Source organism: Symphalangus syndactylus, chromosome 8 (genome assembly GCF_028878055.3).
Source record: "Symphalangus syndactylus isolate Jambi chromosome 8, NHGRI_mSymSyn1-v2.1_pri, whole genome shotgun sequence".
NCBI lineage: Eukaryota > Metazoa > Chordata > Mammalia > Primates > Hylobatidae > Symphalangus > Symphalangus syndactylus.
Window position 1 is genome coordinate 108,264,954 of NC_072430.2, and position 23,776 is coordinate 108,288,729.

At 43.3% G+C, this 23,776-nt stretch overlaps 1 long non-coding RNA gene across 1 annotated transcript in view; it reads right to left on the reverse strand.

Annotated features, from left to right (window-relative positions):
* Positions 1–15,859, reverse strand: part of LOC134737412 (uncharacterized) — a 66,932-nt gene extending 51,073 nt beyond the window's left edge. The window contains exon 1 of the long non-coding RNA XR_010122300.1: positions 15,181–15,859. This is a non-coding gene — a long non-coding RNA (uncharacterized lncRNA). The remainder of the gene's footprint in view (positions 1–15,180) is intronic.
* Positions 15,860–23,776: the final 7,917 nt, after the last annotated feature.

Here is a 23,776-nt window from a genome sequence, read left to right on the forward strand (position 1 = left end):
AAAGCTGTCTTTTGGTCCCTGAATCAGGGTGGCCTGACCTATATTTTCACTAGCTCTGCCACTGAGACAGGCCATACCCCTTGCCTAGTGATAGCTGAAAAGCTTCTTGCTGGTAGGTAAGTCACCCCTTACCTGTATGTGAGGTGATGACATGGACCCCTTAAATCTTTCCAGAGTCCGTTGCTAGCCTTCTTGGTGGAAACTGCTAGGTGCAAGTTTTTCTGTGAGTACCTGGTAACAGTAACCATGTGTCTCAGTGGCTAATGCATCTTGTGGCCACTTGGAATAGCAACAAGAATCTCCAGATGGAAGGATGCTGCCAATGAGACTTTATATAGTTAAAAGAACATTTGGAAGTCTGGGGATACGCATGCACTTTATGTAAATCCAAATTTAATTTAGACTAACACCATGGCCTTCTGGCACCCGATAAGGCAAGGCAACCCAGATGCATGTTCCCATCAGGTGGTAACTCATTGGCTGGAGTAGTCTAAGCTTTCAGTGGTTATGATGAGGGCCCTGTGAGAAAATGCATGCACAATGCCTAGCATGGTCAGCAGTCAGTAATAGTGACGATTATTTTTGTTGTCAGCATCCAAATCACCATTCTCATGGCTCTGTGGTAATTATCTGATGGCTCAACCAAGAAGGAGCTTGCCTCATTCTAGCTGGTTGCAGGATGAACTTAGTGTCTGGGAAACCACTTTTCTGGTTATAAAATCAGGTTTAGGGAAAACAGAAGTTGTGGCATATGGAGATATCCTGTTTTTTCCTCCTAACTTGATGTGTGGGCTGTTCTTTTTCTGTCCTAGAAATCATAGTGTTTTAGAATACCTCTTCTTAATGCCCATTCCCCCCTTTTTTGCTGGGATACACATCAGTGCTACATACTTCCACTGAATGTATCCAGATTTGATCAAAAACAGCAAATTGTGGTAAAGCAAAGCACCATGGTTATTCATGAGTCACAGAACTATATGCAGTTCACCAGAGCTGGTAGCTGTCTCAGTTTGGGCCCTCTCTGAAGCAGAGCCTGAAACAAGGACTTGGATGCAGGCAGTTTATTATTATTATTATTTTATCATTTTTTTTTTGAGACAGGGTCTCGCTCTGTCACCCAGACTGGAGTGCAGTGGCATGATCTCGGCTCACCATAACCTCCGCCTCCCAGCCTTAAGTGATTTTCCCACCTCAGCCTCCTGAGTAGCTGGGATTACAGGTGTGTGCCACCACGCCCGGCTAATTTTTGTATTTTTAGTAGAGATGGGGTTTCACCATGTTAGCCAGGCTAGTCTTGAACTCCTGACCTCAAATGATCCACCTGCCTCAACCTCCAAAGTGCTGGGATTACAGGCGTGAACCACTGCTCCCGGCCCAGGCAGTTTATTTGAGAGGTGATTCTATGAAGCAGGAGTTAAGGATTGATGAGATAAGGCGGGAAAGGAGGAAAAGCTAAGATAAGGGCACATGATGGAGTTTGTCACATTAAGCAAGGGGGCCTTGATTCTCCCTGGACTGCGGAGAAGCATGCCGAATGCCTCTCAGAAGCATCCACCTGAAGGGTTCTCCAGTCATACGATCTTGAGGATTGCCCTGAGCTTTACTGCTTTGAAATTCTGGGTTTATGCTTGCACATAGTGAGGTGGAATTCAGAGAGAGCCATAAGGTAAAACAAAAACAAAACCAACAAATCAGGGTGGGGGGATCTTCTAAAACGGTGGAGTAAAGACCTTCAAAAATCTGCTCTTTCATACAAGCAGTGAGAACTGTCAAAATCAACTTTTTCAGAACTCTGGAAATTACTTAAAGGCTTACAGCAGTCTGGGTGCTTACTCAAGAAAAACAGCTGAATCTCAGTAAGAAGAGCAAGACCTGTGGCATTCCAAATTGCCCTAATTCCATCCCACTCCCACAGCTCGGTCAGGCCATGGAAATTAACAACCTTAAAACTGGCAGTTGTGAAAACACAGCCTAGCAGCTACTGCAGGGTGCAGAACAGGCTCGGAGTTCCCCAAAAGCCCATCCCTAGAGAAGTTGTCACTATTTGACCTGACAGCTCAGGGCTCGTTTTTGTTTCATTTGACTCAGAGGTTGCTCCATGCAACCAGCTCTACCCATAGGGTATTTATCAACTATAAACAAAAGGCAGTTGTTTAACATTGCATTACCTGAGGTGCCATTACAAATTCAGGCTAACAAGAGGCTAAGCACAAAATGTAAGAGGAACACTGGTGAATTATTTATCTATAGGGGATTTTGAAAAGCTTTGCAATATTCCTACAAATCTAGAAGGCCACATGCATGCATAGCACAGTGTACATGCTCAGGAAAGTCCTGGAAGACCTTAGGCTCTCACCTGTCGCTGACTTTAAAGCTCTGTACATGCAGGAAGTGAAGGCAAAGGCAGAACTGGAAACGGCTGCTAAAATGTTGGCCAAGGCGCGGTGGCTCACGCCTATAATCCCAGCATTTTGGTAGGCCAAGGCCAGGGGATCACCTGAGGTCGGGCGTTCGAGACCAGCCTGACCAACATGGAGAAACCCCCGTCTCGACTAAAAAATACAAAATTAGCTGGGCGTGGTGGTGGGTGCCTGCAATCCCAGCTACTCGGGAGGCTGAGGCAGGAGAATCACTTGAACCGGGGAGGCGGAGGTTGCGGTGGGCCAAGATCATGGCACTGCACTCCAGCCTGGGCAACAACAATGAAACTCCATCTCAAAAAATAAATAAATAAAATAAATAAAATGTTGAAGCCATGACCCAAATACACACAGATGCCACAGGCAAAGGCTGGGAGAATCACTGGTTCAAAGAGTTTAAGGAAATCTCGGTCCAATTATTAGCTGACCGCTAAGCTAACCAAGCCGAGACTCCAGTGGTTGCATAGGGCAAAGAATATGGACTAAACAGAATTAGTCGAGGAAAGTCACTAAACAAACAACAGCAATAAAAGAAAACAACAAAGAGCAATAACAGCAAACCCTGGGAAGGGAGGGGAATCTGATTTCCGGAGGTGACACATAATTTACAATATCTAGTTTTCAACAAAAAATGATAAACCTGACAGGTCAAATAGTGACAGCTCTCCAGGGATGGGCTTTTAGGGAACTCCGAGCCTGTTCTGCACCCTGCAGTAGCTGCTATTTTCAGCTGTGTTTTCAGAATTCTCGGTTTCAAGGTTGTTGATTTACAAGGCCTCACATAAGTATGGCCCACACACAAGAGAAAAAAAGCAGTCTATAGAAACTGCCTCTGAGGAAACCCAGATGTTATACTTACTATACAAAGACTCCAAATTAGTTATCATAAATATGTTCAAGGATCTCAAAGAAACCATGTCTAAAGAATTAAAAGAAAGTATAAGAATATTGGCCCATTAAATATAGAATATCAACAAAGAGTTATAAATTACAAGAAAAAAGAGAACTAAATAGAAATTCAGGGCTTGGAAAGTTGCTATAGACTGAATGTTTATGTCCTCCAAATTCATATGTTGAAACTGAATCTCCAGTGAGATGGTATTTGGAGGTGGGGCCTTGGGAAGGTGATTAGGTCATGAGGGCAGAGCCCACACCAGAACTTGACCATGCTAGCAATCTTATCTTGGACTTCCAGCTTCCAGAACTGTGAGAAATACATTTCTGTTCTTTCTTTATTTACTTTTTTGAGACGGAGTCTTGCACTGTCACCCAGGCTGGAGTGCAGTGGCACGATCTCGGCTCACTGCAACCTCTGCCTCCCAGATTCATGCAATTCTCCTGCCTCAGCCTCCCGAGTAGCTGGGACTACAGGCCCTGCCACCACGCCCCGCTAATTTTTTATATTTTTAGTAGAGACGGGGATTCACTGTGTTAGCCAGGATGGTCTTGATCTCCTGACCTTGTGATCTGCCCGCCTTGGCCTCCCAGAGTGCTGGGATTAGAGGTGTGAGCCACTGCACCCGGCCTGTTCTTTATAAGCCACACAGTTTATAGTATTTTGTTACAGCAATCCAAAGAGAATAAGAAAAAGGTACAACAGCTGAAATGAAAAATTCACTAGAGGGTATCAACAGCAGCTTTGCACTAGAAGAAGAAAGAATCTGTGAACTTGAAAGCAGGTCAACTGAGAGTGCCTAGCTTGTGGAACAGAAAGAAAAATAATAAATAAAAATGAATGGAGCCTCAGAGACCTGTGTGACACCATCAAGCATACCACATACAAATAATTGGAGTCCAAGGAGAGGAGAAAGAGAAAGGGATAGAAGGGGATAAAATATTTGAAGAAATCGTGGCTTAAAAGCTTCCAAACTTTGATGAAAAACATTAATCTGCACATCCAAAAAGGTCAACAAACTCCAGGCAGGAGAACTCAAAAAGGTTGACACTTAGATACATACATTATAGTCAAACTTTTGAAAGACAAAGAGACTATTGAAAAAAGCAAGAAAAACATCACATACTATGGATGCTCATAACAACGTCATTCATAACTGTCAAAAAGTGGAAACAAATGTCCATTAGGGGATGAATGGATAAACAAAATGTGGTACATTCATATAAGAGAATATTATTTGGTCACAAAAAGGAATGAAGTTCTGATACATGTTACAACATGGATTAACCTTGGAAACTATGCTAAGTGAAAGAATTCAGTCACAAAACACCATGTACTGTATGGTCCAGTCATATGAAATGTCCAGAAAAGACAAATACATAGAGACAGAAAGTAGATTAGTGGTTGCCAGGAGTGGAGGAGAAAGAAATGGAAATTGACCATTAATGGGTATTTTCTGGGATGATGAAAATACTCTAGTATTAGATAGCACTGATTAATGCACAATATTAAGAATATACTAAAACCACTGAATTGAACACTTTGAGTGAACTTTGTAGACTGTGAATTTTATCTTAATAGGCTGTTATTTAAAAAATCAAACAAACTACTTGGTGAGTGGTTGAGGTGGGACACTGCCAGCTGAAGACAAATTTGAGCTCCCATGAACTTCCCCACCACTGCCATGGCTGAAATCAGAGGTGAATTCAGGGCAGGTGATGTCTGGCACCAAAGAGATATGCTCCAATAGCCTGGGAATAGGTAAAATAAGCTGCAGGGTATATGCTATTTCTGGAGTTTTAGGGGTAAATTTGTGCCTTGCTTTCCTGCTCAAGCAAATGAAAGGGAAAATGAATGAATGGAAGTGGTGCAATTTATAGTGATTACATTGAATCCCCTGTAATTAAATTTAAATACAATTCTAAATTTTATATTCTAAATACAATTCTAAATTATACTACTTTAGAAAAATCATTCATATTTTTTTTTATTTGTGATACATCTCACAACAGATAGAAAGTTAGCACTGTGTGGCAAGAGCCTGGTAGCCTGGCTTAAGAGATCATCTATTTCAGTGGGTCCCAGATTTTGGTAACCACAAGAGTTACTTTAGAAGCTATTAGAAATGTTGACTCTGGATCTCTCCTATTCTCTAAACTCCCTTCTCATTCCTTGGCTAAAGAATGTGATTCACTAGGTCAGGAGAGGGGCCGAGGTGTCGACACTGCCAAAAAGCAGCCCTGGTGATTCTGATTCAGGCAGTCTGTGGTTCCGGTTGAAAAATATTGATATTGCCCAACTCATTGGTCTTAGATGAGATAATTGAGACACACAGAGGGGAAATGACTTGCTTGAGGCCACATGATAGAAGCAGACGTACAGAGTGTGAATTTGCATTCAGGTCTCATCACCTGCAGTCTCATGCTCTGTCCATTATACCACAGCCCTTCTCACATAGTTGGGTTAGAACAGCCCTGTGGTCACCACTCAGGAGTGCTCAGGAGAGCGGTGGACTTGTGTCAGGGAGCATTCAAGCCACTATACACTTGCCAATGGCTCAGGCAACCCGAATTTCTGCTGCTTTTGCATATAAAAAGCATCTTGTGCAGAGCATCAGAATATGAGTGATGCCACGTGAGAGCCAAGGAAGGCCAGCGAATGTGAGAATGTGCGTGTTTGAAAGTACTTGGAGATTTCAGAGAGTGGCAACCCAAGGACCCACAAATGACTCATTTCTTTTTAGACCAGAGCTACATAGTGTTAAGCATTCAAACATTTTCAGACATGTGGATCACTGACTTCAGTGTTCAGTTTCCTGCTGGCACCTAATATCATGAAATTACATTGCAGAGAACTCTAATTCATAGTCAGAACCGTTATAAATATATTTGGCTACAAAAAACAGAGACAATGAAAGGAATGAGACAGAGTGCTATGTACACTCTTCAAGGATAAAAGATTAGTCTTGAAACTATATCATAATTTTATAAAATGGGGAGTCTAGGCTGAGAAAGCCTTATATGGTGGCATAAGAAAACATTGGTGCATTACGGGGACTGGGAGATAAGGAGTTTGGTGTGGCTGGGTAAGGAGTGTGCTTGGTGTGGCTGTGTGTATGTGTGTGTCTGTGTGTGTGTGTGTGTGGGAGGCAGCGGAAAGGGAGATTAGGGATAGGGAGGAGCATGAAACCTGAGAGACAAGGTCAGTGTGGGAGGAAGATCCAGATCACTAAAGGCCTCAAATGCCATTTTATGGAGCTTGGACCTCATCTAATTGACATTGGGGAACCACTAGAAGATTTCAAGCCATGCAGATGGAATTGCAGTTTAGAAGGATCACTCAGGTGGGAGTATGGAGAAAAGTTGGAAAAGGGATGCAGGAACAGAGACCACTAAAAAATGATAAGGGCCTGAACCAAGGTCTTGGTTAGAAGTTCTTCCCAAGCTTGAGGACAACCAGTTTTAGATGCTGCCACTGGGCAGGTCCTCAAAAGACACAATACTTGGGACCATTGTCCCCACTGCCTCTTTACTTCTTAGGAGACATCTGTGATCAGATTTGAAAATCAAATTTCAGAGAGGCAAGCTTGGACGACGGGTGTAAGTGTTACAAGAAAAATTGGTAAGGAGACGAGGAGAAAAGATGAGAAAAAGGAGCAGGAAGAGGAAGAGAGAAAAGAGAAAAGATACATGAATATCTAGAACTTAGAAGAATCATTAAGAGGTCATTCTTAGTTTGCAAAATATTTCATAACGATTGCTTTAAGAAAAACACCCAGAATTTTTAAGCTCGATATCTTCTCTAGTGATTAATTTCTAAATTCATTTTGAAGAGGTCATTATTAAATTAATTATCTCATAGCGATCTCATGTATAAATATCATGCCAAAGAGGTAAAAATTTATCGAGCCTCACACAGGAAGCTGATCAACATTCTGTGGTTTGACAATCTGCATTCTCAGCAGGAGCCAGGGCTTAACTTCACCACATCTCAGAGGAATTCAGATTTTCTGAGAAAGGGCTGAAAAATGTGCACTCCCTGGGATGGCAGAGGAGGCTAGGGCTAGAAGACAGGTTGCCAAATCCCTGTGTGGAACACGTGGGCAGATGTGAAAAGTGGGAGGAATGTTCAGACCACATCGTCTCCTAGTGAAAATACCAATGCAAGCTTGCAACCATAGCAACACAATAGCCCTATTAAAACACACACACAAAATCTGTGTCAATGAATTAAAAAACTCCACTTTTTGCTAGTAAGTAAAGCTTGGCATTTATTTTTGTTTGCTCTTTATCCATTTGATTAGAAACCCCCTGTTAAAAGATTTCAATTCCTTGATAACCCTTTCTAGTACAGAGGCAAACATTTTAGGAATATAATTTGTACTTGAAGAAGATAATTCTCTTGTGACTCTAGAAGGGAGAAACATGAAGAAAATATGAACTAATAAGAAAGACCAGGTGTGGCAACTCATCCCTGTAATCTCAGCACATTGGGAAGCTGAGGCAGGAGGATCACTTGAACCCAGGAGTTTGAAACCAGACTGGGCAACATAGTGATACCCAACCTCAAAAAAGAAAAAAAAGAAAGAAAGAAGGAGATGGCCTTAAGGTTTCTTGTCTTGGCACCAAAATGAAATCTGTGATGAGTGGGTGGAGGGCTGGAGTTACTATGGGCAGTGCGTGGGGGAGATAAGAAGAAATTGCCCTAAAGATATGTCAGGTCTCTTTCTAAAGAGTAGGGCTGGGACCAAGGAGAAGGAAGTGAGTCATGCAAGCACAGGGTCAGATCCTGTCTTCATTAAAAATGTGATATTTTGATAATAATTGATTTTCTTGCATTCATTTTAATTCTTTAAAATATTACATGAAAATGTTATTTGATTTTTTAGTGCTCCTTAAAATTTGTACCTGATATGTCAACTCATGCTAGTTCCTGCCCTGCTAAAGGGAAACATTAATAAATGAGAAAAAATATTTATAGTTCATATTAGATATTGTTTGCATTTGAACTCTACTTGGGAAGCAAAGCCATGTTCTCTAGGTCCACAGGTCCCAAGCTCCACCTCCTGTGGTTTCCTAAGGCCAGGGTGTGTGGAATTGAACATTTCACAATCTGGGGAAGACAACACAACTTTATGGTTTTTTCCTCTGGTTGCTTTGAAGATTTTCTCTTTATTTTAAGCAATTTGATAACATTATGCCTTCATGAAATTTTCTTCTTGTTTCCTAAGCTTGGTGTTGGTTGAGCTTCAAATCTGTGAGTTTATAGCTTTAGACAAATTTACATCTAAAAAAATTTATTTAAAAATTTTTTCTGTCTTCACATTTTCCAACAGGAAAATAATATATAACTGGACTCCAGTACTCCAATTATATGTGTATTGCACTGCTCAAAGGTGTCTGACTTTCTCTCCATTTTTCAGTGTTTTTTCTCCAGGAGTTTTATTATGCATGCTTCCTATGGCTACGCCTTCAAGTTCACTAATACTATTTTATTTGGTGTTGAATCCACTGTTTATCCTACCCAATGTATTTTTAATTTCATGTGTTGTAGTTTTCATTTCTAGAAGTTCTATTTGGGTCATTTTAATAGATCTCATGTCTCTTTTTAATGTGCTTAATCTTTCCTCCACCTTCTTGAACATATGGAATATAGTTACAATAACTACAATGACATGATCTCAGCTCACTGCACCCTTGACCTCCTGGGCTCAAGAGATCCTCCCACCTCAGCATCCTGAGTAGCTGGGACTACAGGAACATGCCACCACACCTGGCTAATTTTTGTATTTCTTGTAGAGCTGGGGTTTCACCATGTTGCCCAGGCTGGTCTGGAATGCCTGAGCTTAAGCAATCTGCCCACCTTGGTCTCCCAAAGTGCTAGGATTATAGGCATGAGCCACTGAGCCTGACCATAACTACATGTCTTAATGTCTTTCTCTACTAATTCTAACATCTTTATCATTTCTGGGTCTGTTTCTACTGATCAATTTTTCTTTTCATTATGAGTTATATTTTCCTGCTTCTTTGCATATCCAGTAATTTGTACTGGATGCCAGATATTGTAAATTTTACCTTGTTGGGTATTGGTTTTTTTTATATTCCCATAAATATTTTTAATGTTTGTTCTGAGATACATGTAAATTACTTGAAAACAATTTGAAGTTTGCTTTTAAGCTTTGTGAGGTGGGATGAGAGCTACCTTTGGTCTAAGGCTGATTTTTCTCACTACTGATTCCAGACTCCCAGCTCCATCTTCTCAACTGAGTGAAACTTCCTCTATGCATGATGTCTTGGAAATTTTCCAGGCTGTGAGCTGGAACAATCACAGAACTCACCTTATTTGCTTTCCCTCTCTCAGGGATCACTGTCCTGTGCTGTCTGATGTTCAGTGTCTAAAAACTATACTTTCTGATATTTTGCCCATTTACTTTTTAGCATTTTTCAAGACAGGATCAATTAGGTCTTTGGTACTCCACTTTGCCTGAAGTGAAAGTCTTGAACATTATGGCTTCTGAATGTGGTTGATGAGTAATATTTTTAGAGAACAAAATAAAGTATACCTTGAATGACCAATTAAAGCTTTCTGAATGGTTTAAGACACTTCAATAAAATTTACATCACCTATAAGTGTCAAAACAATTATAAATTTATACTTATAGTTTTCATATAACCCCTTAGTGAGTAGGTGTCAAAGTTTCATTTCTCATTAATGAGGTAACCAGAAGAATGATAAAGCCAGTTAGGAAGGTGACACAAAGAGAAGGCAAATGGCCAGGCGCAATGGCTCATGCCTATAATCCCATCACTTTGGGAGGCTGAAGCAGGTGGATCACTTGAGGCCAGGAGTTTGAGGCCAGCCTGGGCAACAGATTGAAACCCCCATCTCTACTACAAGTACAAAAATTAGCCAGGCGTGGTGGCACACACCTGTAATCTCAGCTACTCAGGAGGCTGAGGCATGAGAATCGCTTGAACCTGGGAGGTGGAGGTTGCAGTGAGCCGAGATGGCACCATTGCACTCCAGCCTGGGTGACAGAGCAAGGGTCTGTCTCAAAAAAAAAAAAAGGAAGGGAGGGACAGGCAAATGACGTATTAGAGGGAGGAAGGGAGGCAGAGAGAGAAAGGGAGAGACAGAATGGAAAAATATGCTGTAATAAAATTGCTAAATTACATACAAACTGGTTAATGTCCCACAGGGCAAAAATCATAACCTTTGGGGTTACCATCTCAGCTGAACAGAAATAATTTTTATCTCTATGATAAAAAACTCATTTGCATCATATTTGTTTTCCACAAGTTACATCAAATCCTTTACAGGCTTAAAAATACCTAGATCTTTAATAGTAGTAATGGTAAAAGTTGCTTTCCACTAGAGGGTCAGATGATCCTTGGATGGGCTAAAAGCAATGTTTTAATAAGGGATTGAATGGACACAAGTCATCTTTTTGCCTTATTTCCAAGTTTTGGGAAAAAAGGTTTTGGACAAATGTTTTTTTTGTTGTTGTTGTTTGTTTTTTTATCACAAGAATTACCTGTAAGTCGATGTTATCTGCCACTCTGGGCCTACATTTGCTCATTTAACGAAAAGACAAAACTAAACTAGTGGTTTTTAATTGTGATTATATGTTAGAATCACTCAGGGGAGCTTTTCAAAAATACAGAAGAAAGAGTCTTTTACCAGACCAACTAAATCAGACACTTTAAGGGGGAAGTCTGGGCATCACTAAGATTTTCAAAAGCCCCCTAGTTACCCTAATGTGCGGCTAGGGTTGAAAACCACTGGTCTAGACTGAGTTGCTCAGACTCCTTTCAATAACAATGCCCTGTGATTCTATAGCTTGAAGCACAGGCAAATCACTTTTGCACTGAAGAAAGTTGACATAAATACAAGCTCTGCTGACCTCAGTGCATTCCCAGTGACTTGGAAATGATTCAGGGCTGCCAGCATTCATTCCATGGTGTGGAAGCAGCGGGAAAAGCCAGGGGTGGGAGCACTGAATGACTGGCCTTTGTGTTCCAATTAGATACAGTCAGCTTGAGTTGTTAGAAAGAGATAGGAATGTCTGCAGCCAATTCTTTAAAAAAAAAAAAAAAAAAAAATATATATATATATATATATATATATATATATATATATATAAATTCATTTTGTGCCCCTGGCTGTCTATTGCTAACCTCATTCCCACTTCCAGAGCAGGTGCTCTTTCACACAGTTATTGGAGATGGCATTTCTTTTTTTTTTTTTTTTTTTTTTTTTGAGACGGAGTCTCGCTCTGTCACCCAGGCTGGAGTGCAGTGGCGCAGTCTCGGCTCACTGCAAGCTCCGCCTCCCGGGTTCACGCCATTCTCCTGCCTCAGCCTCTCCGAGTAGCTGGGACTACAGGTGCCCGCCACCATGCCCGGCTAATTTTTTTGTATTTTTAGTAGAGACGGTGTTTCACCGTGGTCTCGATCTCCTGACCTCGTGATCCGCCCGCCTCGGCCTCCCAAAGTGCTGGGATTACAAGCGTGAGCCACTGCGCCCGGCCGGGAGATGGCATTTCTGATTTAAGACTGTGCATTAGTAAATTAAGGCCATGACCGGTAACATGCACAAAAATAGCGCAACAAGTATAAGCCTTTAAAATAACGTTAAATAATGAAATTCTATTCCTTCATGCTTGTTATCACTGAAATCCATTTTTTGTAGCTTTTAAAAAAATTACAAAGCATTAAAAGCAAGGCTTTTGAAACGCTTCACCCTACAACTATGATTATAAGAAACACATAAGATATGTTACTAACTGAGCAAGCCGGAAATTAAAATAAAAATTGTTTAACTTGATAATAGTTTTTTAAAAAATCATAAATAATGTTGAATTTTTTCAAATGGCTTTTGGGCATCTTTCTTGATTATTGTTCGACTTCTTTCCTTTGATCTGTTAACATAGTGAATGTTAATAGATATCTAAATATTAAGCTATCTTTTGACTTCTGGGATCAATACTGTTTGTTCATGATAGGGTATTCTTTCAATACGCTATTTGATTTCATTTATTTCCCTTCTGATACTTTTGAGGATAATCTTTCGTGTATAGCAAGTTGGGTAGGGACGGTGTTAGTTTCATAATCATTTGATAGATTAGAAAACTGAAACACAGAGATAGTAAATGACTTATTATCCAAGAACAAATGGCAAACAAGTATTTGATTTCTGGCCCAGGGATTTTTGGTCTGTTCTCCACCAGGAAATTAGTGTTTCATCAAGCAAATATGCCATCCACCAAGTATTTCAGATAACCTCATAATAGTTCACATAACCTAAGAGTAGTGTCTTCTAGTTTAGCTATATCATTAATGCCATTTAAAATCCTAATTCCTAATGCTCTCCTTTTTTTATTCTCCATAGTGACAGTTGTCGTAACTATATCTAACGATTGTGGGACTTGGAGAAAAATGCAGAGTGGAAGCAGGAGGAGGTGAGAATAAGGAGGCCAGAAGGATTGCTGAGTCATTAGCTGAGCTCTCCAAACTCCTCCTGTACTATTCTCCCCTTTACTCACTAAATCTAGCCACACTGGCCTTCCTTCTGTTCTCTAAACTTTCCAAGTCCATTCCCAGCTTAGGGCCTTTGCCTTTGTTGTGCCTTCTGTTTAAAATGGTCTGCCCTAGACTTATGCATGGCTGGCTCTTTCCTTTAGTCAGGCCTCAGCTTACATACTACCTCCTCAGAGAGGCCTTCCCTGTCCTTCCATCTAATTAGCAGATACCCACTATATAGGTTGCATATCCATAATTCGAAAGTCCCAAATCCAAAAAGTTCCAAAATCTGGAACTTTTTGAGTGCTGACATGATGCTCAAAGGAAATACTCATTAGAGCATTTTGGATGTCTGATTTTTGGATTAGGGATGTTCTGCATGGGTAAGTATAATGCAAATATCCCCAAATCTGAAAAAAAGAATTGAATTCTGAAGTAATTCTGGTCTCAGGCGTTTTGGATACAGGATACCTAACCTGTATTAGCTTGCTAGGGCTTCCTAACAAAGTACCACAGACTGAGTAACTTAAGCAACAGAAATTGATTGTTTGACAGTTCTGGAGGCTGAAGTCTGAGATCAAGGTGTCAGCAGGTTTGGTTCCTTCCAATGGCTATGAGGGAGACTCTGTCCCAGCATCTCTCCCTATAGCTTGTTACATCGTCTTTTCTTTATGAGTGTCTCTGGGTCCAAATAAGAAGTTTACTGGGAGGTGATCCTGGTAGAGGAGGGGAGGGGTGAGGCAGAGGAGGGAAAGAAGCCAACAAAGGGTGTGCACTGTGGACAACTGGAGCTTAATCCTGCTGAGGCCCTCTGGAAGCCAATGTGGAATACACCCCAGAGTCATCTCCCCTGACGGGCACCCGTGTTCACCAGTGTACCCAATTCCCATCAGCCATAGTTGGTCTGCTCTGGGGTGCTTATGGGTGGGGAGCTGCTCATGACTCTGGTGGCTAGAGAAAGGCCACAGACAAAGAGTTGGCAGCTGCTGGAAATCCAGTCCACCAGTGACCACTGAAAGATAAAGCCTGAAGGAGTAAAGACAGGGCAGCGACTGTGTCAGCTGCTGATTGATCATGGGTGTGTGGTTGGGGCAGAGAGGCAGTGAAGCTATGACGAAAAATTTTCCCTACTTTCTCCCCTAGAAAGTAGACAAAAAGTTCTTTTTTTTTTTTTTTTTTTTTTTTTGTGAGACAGAGTCTCCCTCTGTTGCCCAGGCTGGAGTGCAGTGGTGCGATCTCTGCTCACCGCAACCTCTGCATCCCGGATTGAAGCAATTCTCTTGCCTCAGCCTCCTGAGTAGCTGAGATTACAGGCGTGTGCGACCATGCTAATTTTTTTGTGTGTTTTTAGTAGAGACAGGGTTTCACCATATTGGCCAGACTGGTCTGGAACTTCTGACCTAGTGATCTGCCCGCCTCAGCCTCCCAAAGTGCTGGGATTACAGGCATGAGCCACTGCACCCAGCCAAAGAAAAGTTCTTGATGAACATCCTCTTGAAAATTATTTTGAATAGGTAATACTCCACATTGTATAAAATTCAAGTATAAAAGTACACAGTGAAAAGTGTAAGTCTCCTTTTCTCACCACCCACCTCTGTCTTCTGCTGCACTTTCTCGTATATCCTTTCAGAGATAGTACAATGGTGTTGAGTGTGCATGTGTGTGTGTACATATTATACACGTAGGTATTATATATGTATACATATTACACGTACAGTTTATATATGTGTATATATGTGTGTACACATACATATGTTACTTATGTTTTTACGTAAATTGCCCTACACAAGCAGTAGCATGTAATATATTGTGCTCCTTTTACAAATGTATCTTGGGGAACTTTTCATATTACTGCATGTAGCTTTGCCTCAGTTTTTAAAATGGCTGCATAGCACCCAATTTAATGGATGCACCACAATTTATTTAACCAATCTTTTAAGTTGTTTAAAAATTTATTTCTTCTGAACTAAGTATTTTTGTACACGTGTTACTGAGAACATTACAGGAATCTGTAGTGTAAGTGCATAGGAATAGAATTGCTGGGTCGAATGACACATGCATCTGAAATATTGATAGATAGTGCATGATTTCCTGGACCCAACATACACTCCCATGGGATTGACTATTAGGCCAAAGAACGGAAGTGGAGGGGTGGGGAGTAGAAGAGGAGGGTGGGGCAGTGAGGCCTGGAATAGCAGACATCAAGATTCTGGTGGCACAGTTCCTGCTGAGGACAAGGTCCAGGGTGTGCCCGCACCAGGAAGTGGGTGGCATGGGGCACAGTGCAGGCGAAGGTCAGTGAAGCAGAGGAAGTTAAAGAGCTATGAGTTAGTGGGTGACTCACCCCGGTGATGTCAGCTAGTCTATGCTGGTGAGCTCTTCATCAGAACCGGAGAAATGCGGTTAGAGAAACCTTCAGCTTCTCTTTAAATCTAGCAGGGAGGAGCCACATGCCTCCCAGTCCAGTCCATTGTCTACCCTGAGGTGCAGAGAAAAAACTCTTCACACTTGCACTGTCTGAGGAGAAAGCGCGTCAATCAAAATGGCTGCCTCAGGGGACCCACCATGATGTCTCCATTTTTTATGATGGCATCTGTGGCACCGGGACAGGCAGGGCTGTTTCTGCAGATCCTCCAGCTTCAAATGAATTATGCCTGTGGACAACTCATTTCACATCTCAGGTCCTCTAAGTGTTTCTGACATTGTCAAAACAACCCTGGCCTGGGGCACCTCTTTCTTGATAATAAAACCAATAGCAACAATGACAACAGTAGCAGTTAACATGCTGAATCAGTTAGGGGCTGTGTTCAGCCGCAGCTAGCAGAAACCCGAAAAACACTGGTTGAAACCAGACACAAGTTCTCATTTCCCTCAGGTACCATGAAGTTCAGGGATAACCATCCCATTGAGAGGTGACAGCGTGCTGGCAGTCCTCACAGCCTTCGCTTGCTCTTGGCTCCTCCTCTGCCTGGGCTCCCACTTTGGCGGCACTTGAGGAGCCCTTCAGCCCACCGCTGCACTGTGCGAGCCCCTTTTTGGGCTGGCCAAAGCCGGAGCCCACCCCCTCAGCTTTCAGGGAGGTGTGGAGGGAGAGGCGCGAGCGGGAACCGGGGCTGCGTGCAGCGCTTGCGCGTCAGCTGGAGTTCCGGGTGGGCGTGGCCTAGGCGGGCCCCGCACTCGGAGCAGCCGGCGGGCCCTGCCGGTCCCGGGCAATGAGGGACTTAGCACCCGTGCCAGCGGCTGCGGAGGGTGTACTGGGTCCCCCAGCAGTGTCAGCCCGCGGGCGCTGCGCTCGATTTCTCACCGGGCCTTAGCTGCCTTCCCGCGGGGCAGGGCTCGCGACCTGCAGCCCGCCATGCCCGAGCCTCCCACCCCCTCCATGGGCTCCTGTGCGGCCCGAGCCTGCCAGACGAGCGCCACCCCCTGCTCCACGGCGCCCAGTCCCATCGACCACCCAAGGGCTGAGGAGTGTGAGCGCACGGCGCGGGACTGGCAGGCAGCTCCACCTGCAGCCCCGGTGCAGGATCCACTGGGTGAAGCCAGCTGGGCTCCCGAGTCTGGTGGGGACGTGGAGAACCTTTATGTCTAGCTCAGGGATTGTAAATACACCAGTGGGCACTCTGTATCTAGCTCGAGGTTTGTAAACACACCAATCAGCACCCTGTGTCTAGCTCAGGGTTTGTGAGTGCACCAATGGACACTCTGTATCTAGCTACTCTGGTGGGGCCTTGGAGAACCTTTGTGTCCATACCCTGTATCTAACTGATCTGATGGGGACATGGAGAACCTGTGTGTCTAGCTCAGGGATTGTAAACGCACCAATCAGTGCCCTGTCAGAACAGACCACTTGGCTCTACCAATCAGCAGGACGTAGGTGGGGCTAGATAAAAGAATAAAAGCAAGCTGCCCCAGCCAGCAGTGGCAACCCACTCGAGTCCTTTTCCACACTGTGGAACTTTGTTCTTTCGCTCTTTGCAATAAATCTTGCTACTGCTCATTGTGGGTCCACACTGCTTTTATGAGCTGTAACACTCACCGCAAAGGTCTGCAGCTTCACTCCTGAGCCAGCGAGACCATGAACCCACCAGAAGGGAGAAACTCCGAACACATCCGAACATCAGAAGGAACAAACTCCAGACGCGCCAGCTTAAGAGCTGTAACACTCACCGCGAGGGTCCGCGGCTTCATACTTGAAGTCAGTGAGACCAAGAACCCACCAATTCCGGACACACCATGAAAGGTATAGCAGCTCCACACTGCCTTTTGTGTCAGGAGCCTCTGTTTCTGCTCTGCCTTTCTAGTGTTGACTTTCATCCTCCTAGATGGTGGCTGGAGTCCTAGCCATTGTGCCTGTTTCATGCTGGAAGAAGGCGGTAGGGGTCAAAGGCGAAAGGGAGCATGACGCATGAATTGACATCTCCCGCTCCTACCATTTAATGAACTGTCCCAGAAGCCCCACTCAAGCACTGGAAGCTTACATCTCACTGGACAGCTTATAGTCATGTGGCCACCCCTATCTGCAGGGAGCCTGGGAAACAGATTTTTAGCCATGCTCATTGCTGTCGCCACCAAATTAAGGTTCTGTTAACAAAGTAAAAGAGGAGAACGGATATTGGCTAGGTAACTGGCAGGGTCTCCCAGATGTCCCAGGCACTTCACATTTTTTAAAAGTTGTATTTTATTTTTTACTGTGGTAAAATATACATAACATAAAATTTACCATTGTAACCATTTTTAAGTGTACAGTTCATTGGCATTACATATGTTCACAATGTTGTGCAACCATCACGATTAGCCACATCTCAAATAGTACACTGTACCTGTTAAACAGTAACTTCTTCGTCACTGTCCTGGCTCTCAGACACTGGGAATTTCTCTACTTTCTGTCTCTATGAAGTTAGTACCTCATGTAAGTGAACTCATACAGTATTTGTCCTTTTGCATCTGGCTTATCTTGCTTAGCATAGTATTTCCAAGGTTCGTCCAGGTTGAAGCATGTATCAGAGCTTCATTCCTTTTAATGGCTGAATTACATTCTATTTTATAAATATATCACATTTTGTCTGTTTATTCACCTGTTGGTAGACATTTGGGTTATTTCCAGGTTTTGGCTCTTGTGGATACGCTGCCAGGAACGTTGGTGTACCAGTATCTGTTTGAGCCCATGCCTTCAAGTCTTTTGTGTATACACCTAGAAGTGGAATTACTAGATCATGTGGTAATTTTGTGTTTAACCTTTTGAGGAGCTGCCAGATGCCTTTTACATTTTGTATTTTATGTTGTTTTTACAGACTTTTAGTTGTTGAAGCCAATGTTGGAACTGATCTAGAGGTGCTGCCTCCTCTGGATCCGGGTGGCTCTCCAGCTGGTTGATGCTGCCCACTGTATCTATTCAGGGATTTCTGCTCAATATATGCTGAAGTGAGCTGGATGGAATTATCCCCATTTTAGAAATGAGAAACAAAAATAGCAGGCTAAGCCAGCGATATACCCCACTCTACCCTTGGTAACCAGAGCTCCACTAATCAAACTTCTGGCTCTGCCCTTAGGAAGGCTCACCAAGTGCTTGTGGGCAGCCTTATTGGGCCTATAGTCGATTTCTTTGATCAGTCTGGACTTGTAAAGACCACACCATGAGGTTCCAGACAGTAGCTATTTCCACTCCCATGCTCACCCTCAAACCAACCTGTCACAAATTCAACAGGGAGAGAGAAGATGGACTTTGTTTTGGGCCCCCGTGATATTTCAAAGTGAGACTTACCATAGTGGTTAAGAACATGGCAGACAGAGCCAGGTGGCTTGAGCTCAAATCCCAACTCTACTGTTTTCTGTGTGACCTTCATTGAAATTATTAAACTTCTTTGTGCTCAGCTTCCTCATCTGTAAATTGGGGATTAATAATGCTTTTGCTTACTTCATATGGTTGTTGTGAGGATTACCTGAATTAACATATATAAGCAAGTACTTTAGGAAGGTACCTGCACCCTGGAAGTGCTCTGTAATGGGGGGGGTCAAGGTAGTAGTGTTGACATTATGATTATACCTAAGAAATGGAAATTCTCTGTCTTTCTCTCTCTCTCTTTTTTTTTCTTTGAGACAGAGTCTCACTCTGTCACTCAGACTAGAGTGCAGTGGCACAATCTCAGCTCACTGCAACTTCCGCCTCTTGGGTCCCATCGATTCTCCTGCCTCAGCCTCTCCAGTAGCTGGGACTACAGGCATGTGCCACTACACCTGAATAAAATTATCTTAACAATAATAGTTAATAGCAAACTGACCATGGATCACCACGGAAACTTTGGAAATTAAAAAAAAAAAGGAACCAATTTAGGAGGACACACATGAATACATGGAGAAGCACAGCTGGATGGGTCGAAAATTCATTGGACTATTTTGGCCCAATGTCACAGGCTAGAAAATGCTAGCCACTTGGCATCTAAATTTGTTTGTCACTTCTGAATTGAGTGCATGACACCGTTGTGAGGATTTATTAAAGCAAAGATCAGGCTTGATAAACTCTTATCACTAAACAAATATATCAAGACTTAGAGCTATAACCTGAAGTAAGCCCTGCAGCTCTGATAGTCACTATCCAGACTGATTTGGTGTTTGTGGCCAGGTCTTGGCACTAAAACTGAGGGAGATTGTGGAAAACATGGAGGGACTTCAGAGGCCAAGGACAGACATGAGGAAGAGTTGGAATTCTTATTTATTTATTTAGACATAGGGTCTTGCTCTGTGGCCCAGCCTGGAGTGCAATAGCGTGATCATAGCTCACTGCAGCTTCAACCTCTTGGGCTCAAACAAGCCTCCTGCCTTAGCCTCCTGAGTAGGTGGGACCACAGGTGTGTGCCACCATGCCCAGCTAATTTTTTTATTTTTATTTTTTGTAGAGATGGGGTCTTGCTATGTTGACCAGGCTGGACTTGAACCCTTGCTCTCAAGTGAATCTCTTGCCTCAGACTCCCAAAGTACTGGGATAACAGGCATGAGCCACGGTGCCTAGCTAGTTGGGATTCTAATGTAGTGCATATGTACCAGATGTTGCTCACTGAAGATGACTGGGATGATTGCACCAGGATGTGAGGAATTGAGCTAATTTTCATATAGCATGGAATTTAAAATGCCAGAAAGTGTTTTTGAAAATGGTGAAATCTCAGTCCTCCTTTATGATTATCCAACTGTAATAGGGAAGTGGAAGCTACACTACCAGTACGATGGTTGTTACAAAGATGGATGGACCTGAAGCTCCCGCCTTGAGCTGTTTAGACCTGATTCTGTGAGGTCTGGAACTAGGTATTTACTTAGCAGTCACCTTCTGCCATCTATGGGTTCATATGTTTCATTGCAGTTACAGGGGAGTAGGCTGTGATACCATCAGACACAAAGCTGATGTTTTTGTTAAACTAGTCACACCTTCTCCTTTTTGTCCACAAAAGCCATTTTTCATTTTTTCAGTATGTTTGTTTTAGTTTTTGGTAGATAAAACACTTTTTGTGATGATAAATAATTATTTCTTTGGAACAAGGGGGGAAATTTGTATTGAGACATGCATGAGGCAGGACCTGGATGCCTGGATTCCATTTGTTAAAGTGTTTTTAATAGCCAGGAAATTCTTCCCTCTGCATTGAAAGACGAAGCCATCATTTTGAAAAGTCCTGTGAGGCTTGCATTTTCCCTCAGGTTACAGGAAAAGGGGACCAGGAGTTGCAGCGATTTCTGCTTTCTATTGTTCTAATGCTTTATTTTTAGCATCAACGAGGGTAGGGAAAGCCACTGATTGTGACAAAGGAAACTGGGAAGTGCCGTGAAGGGCAGGACAGATAGGTGGGCAGTAGACATAGGAAATCAGGGAGGACTTTTTAGAGGGGATGAGGTGGGCTTGGGTTTGAAAAGAAATGAAAGTCGCAGGAAGAGGGGATACGCTGGTGGAAAGGACCACGTGCTCCTTATGTTCTGTGTCTGCAGTTCAAGAGAGGTCCATGCAGAAAGAGGACACAGTTTCCCACAAGGCTGCCTCATATCTAGCTTCTTTCCTTTGAATCTCCATGTCTATTTCACCTGCCTGTTTCCATGCTAAGCTCCCTCTCCTTCTCTCTGGTTCAACCACACGAGTCTCTTTGAGTTTCTGGAAAGCACTATGGTCTCCATCACTAGGGCATTTGCATCTATTGCCTGCTCTGCTAGAAACTCTCTGTGCCCTGGGAACTCCTCTCCATCCCTTATATCTCAGCTTAAAACTCACTTCCTCAAGGAGGGCTTGCCCATTCCCTTGGATTGGCTCTACGTGCCATGCATCATATTCATACTTTTCAGGAGCTCAGATTCTGTGTCCAACATCAGCCTTCTTTCTACTGCAAGTATGGCACTGTGCCTGCATCCCCCTTATCCAGGAAGAGGCACATGGAGGAGTCAAGAGGGGAAAACAGTAACAAAACTGTACCTATTCCATTATTAAGTTTTCTTTGGAGGTTTATTTTAGAAGCTAGGCTAAAGGTGACCAAATGTGCCAACTCACCAACTCATGGTAGAGTTGAGGGATAGAATACTGTGGGTGTCATTTTCCCAGTACAGCAATGGAGTTGGCCCCTGTTTTCTGATTCCTCCCTGGTCCTGTGGGGACAGGAGGGGCAGCACTCTGGGATGCAAGCTCTGTCTTTCCTCCTACCCCCAAGGGTGGAGTAGGATGGTGATTGTGCAGAGAAGCATCTGGCTGGAGCATGACAAGACCACTAAACTCAGGAAAAAGGGAAAGAGACTTTTCTCCTTCCATTATTTGAGATAAGCTATTTCCCGCAGTGCAAGGACGAATTGGAAAGATTAATTATGGTCGCAGTACAACCCTTCAACTTCTTTTTTTTTTAATTTTGAAGATGAGAAATAGAAAAGGTAATCCAAGAGGCTAATTGGGGTGCAGTATTTGGGGAGAATTAGAGAAGATGAGTCCTGGAGAGATGGGTAAGGATCAGGGCTAATATAGAATGCACAAAGTGGGGTCTGGAATGAGTCCTGGGTTTCAGCTCATGCGGTGTGCTAAATTAGGGTAGCACAGCTGTCAGGGGACACCTGGCTCAGCTGTTGGTGTCAAGATGGTCCTGGAAAACCACTCAAGAGTTTTCCAGAGAACTGTTGCCTCACATGGCCCCATGTGAGTGTCTTGTCAGCACGATTTGAGGTTCATGAGAGAATTGCTTTTGGTTGCCAGCAAGAAGCACCTGGTTTTGCAAAGCTAGGACAAAAATAGGAACTGGCATAGAGGCAAGCCTGGTCATTTGACTCCCGATTGACCGAAGAGATTTGAGAATGACCCAGGGGAGGGGAGGAAGCTAGGTCTTTATGGCTGTACCATGGTAATATGTTTCCTGGGGGATTAGGTCAAGGAATAAGAGTGGTCACTGACACCCCTGTAAGTTTGAGAAAACCCTCATAAGCTCAGGGGGAGTTGCTCATGCTATACATACAGAGTTGGCTAAAATCTTTGAATCCAGTTTGGCTAGCACCATGATCATCAGTTTGATAGGAGAAAATCCCAAGCATTTGTATTTAGGAATATATATTGAGTTTTTACTGATCATATATTCCAGGGCTCCCTTGAGGAAAACCTTTCATGATAAGGTAGCAGGTGATATTCTAAAGCCCTCCGTTACTAGTAACTCAAGATTTGAACCCTTGATGTCTTCTCTTAGGAGCTCCCTTTGGGAGCCTGCGCAAGTCAGTGGAGAAGAGTGCTGACTGTCCGGCAGGAGGGAGTGGGGGTTCCATTCTCAAACTTACCACTCAGTAGCTATATTCATGAGCAAGCCACTTCACCCATCTGGAACCCAAGTTCCTCACTATTAGATTAAGCAGCTAATGTTCCTCCCACCTCTAAAGTTCTATAATTCTCTGATCCAGTAACTGGAAGCAGTGGCGCAGCTTGGTGCTGGAGAACAAATAGAGGCATTCCTCCTGTTATGAAGTGAATTGTGTCCTCCCCATCCCTCAAATCAGTATGTTGAAACCCTAAGCCCCAACGTGTCTCTATTTGGAGACAGGGCCTTCAGAGAGGTAATTAAGGTTAAATGAGGTTCTAAGTGTGGAACCCTAATCCAATAGGACTCATGTCCTTGTAAGAAGAGAAAGACTTTGGGAGGCCAAGATGGGTGGATCACCTGAGGTCAGGAGTTTGAGACCAGCCTTCAATATGGTGAAACCCTGTCTCTACTAAAAATACAAAAATTAGCCGGGCGTGGTGGTGGACGCCTGTAATCCCAGCTACTCAGGAGGCTGAGGCAAGAGAATTGCTTGAACCTGGGAGGTGAGGTTGCAGTGAGCTGAGATCGCACCATTGCACTACAGCCTGGGTGACAAGAATGAAACTTCGTCTCAAAAAAAAAAAAAAAAAAAAAAAAAAGACAGGTACACAGAGGAAAGAGCATGGGAAGACACAGTGAGAAGGTGGCCATCTGCAACCCAAGGAGAAACCCCTCACTAGACAGCAACCCAGTGGCAAGTTCACCTTGGATTTCTAGTCTCCATAACTGTGAGAAGATATATTTCTGTTGTTTAAGCCAGTCAGCCTGTGACATTCTGTTAGGCAGCCTGAGGAAACTAACATACCTCCTCATCCCTCAAGTACTGTACTATGACTTACTGGTCTGTGGCCTTTGGGGGTGTTTGCATTTAACTTTCTCCTTTGGCAAAGGCATAGCAAAGTAAATTGGCTCCTGGAAAAGCAGGCACTCTACTGCTTTGGAATTTATGGAGTGGAGTCATGGATGTTTCTGAGGTGTTTTCTCTAACTCTAACCAATTTTCTAACATGAGCTTGGTGTCCAACAGTTCAATTCAGTTCCGAGACTGTCTACCTGTTGTTACTATCAGCTCCCAAAGTTAAAGGGCTCAGTCTCACAAGACTGCCCCCATCTCAGATACCAGTTGCAAATCCCAGCTCATGCGTAC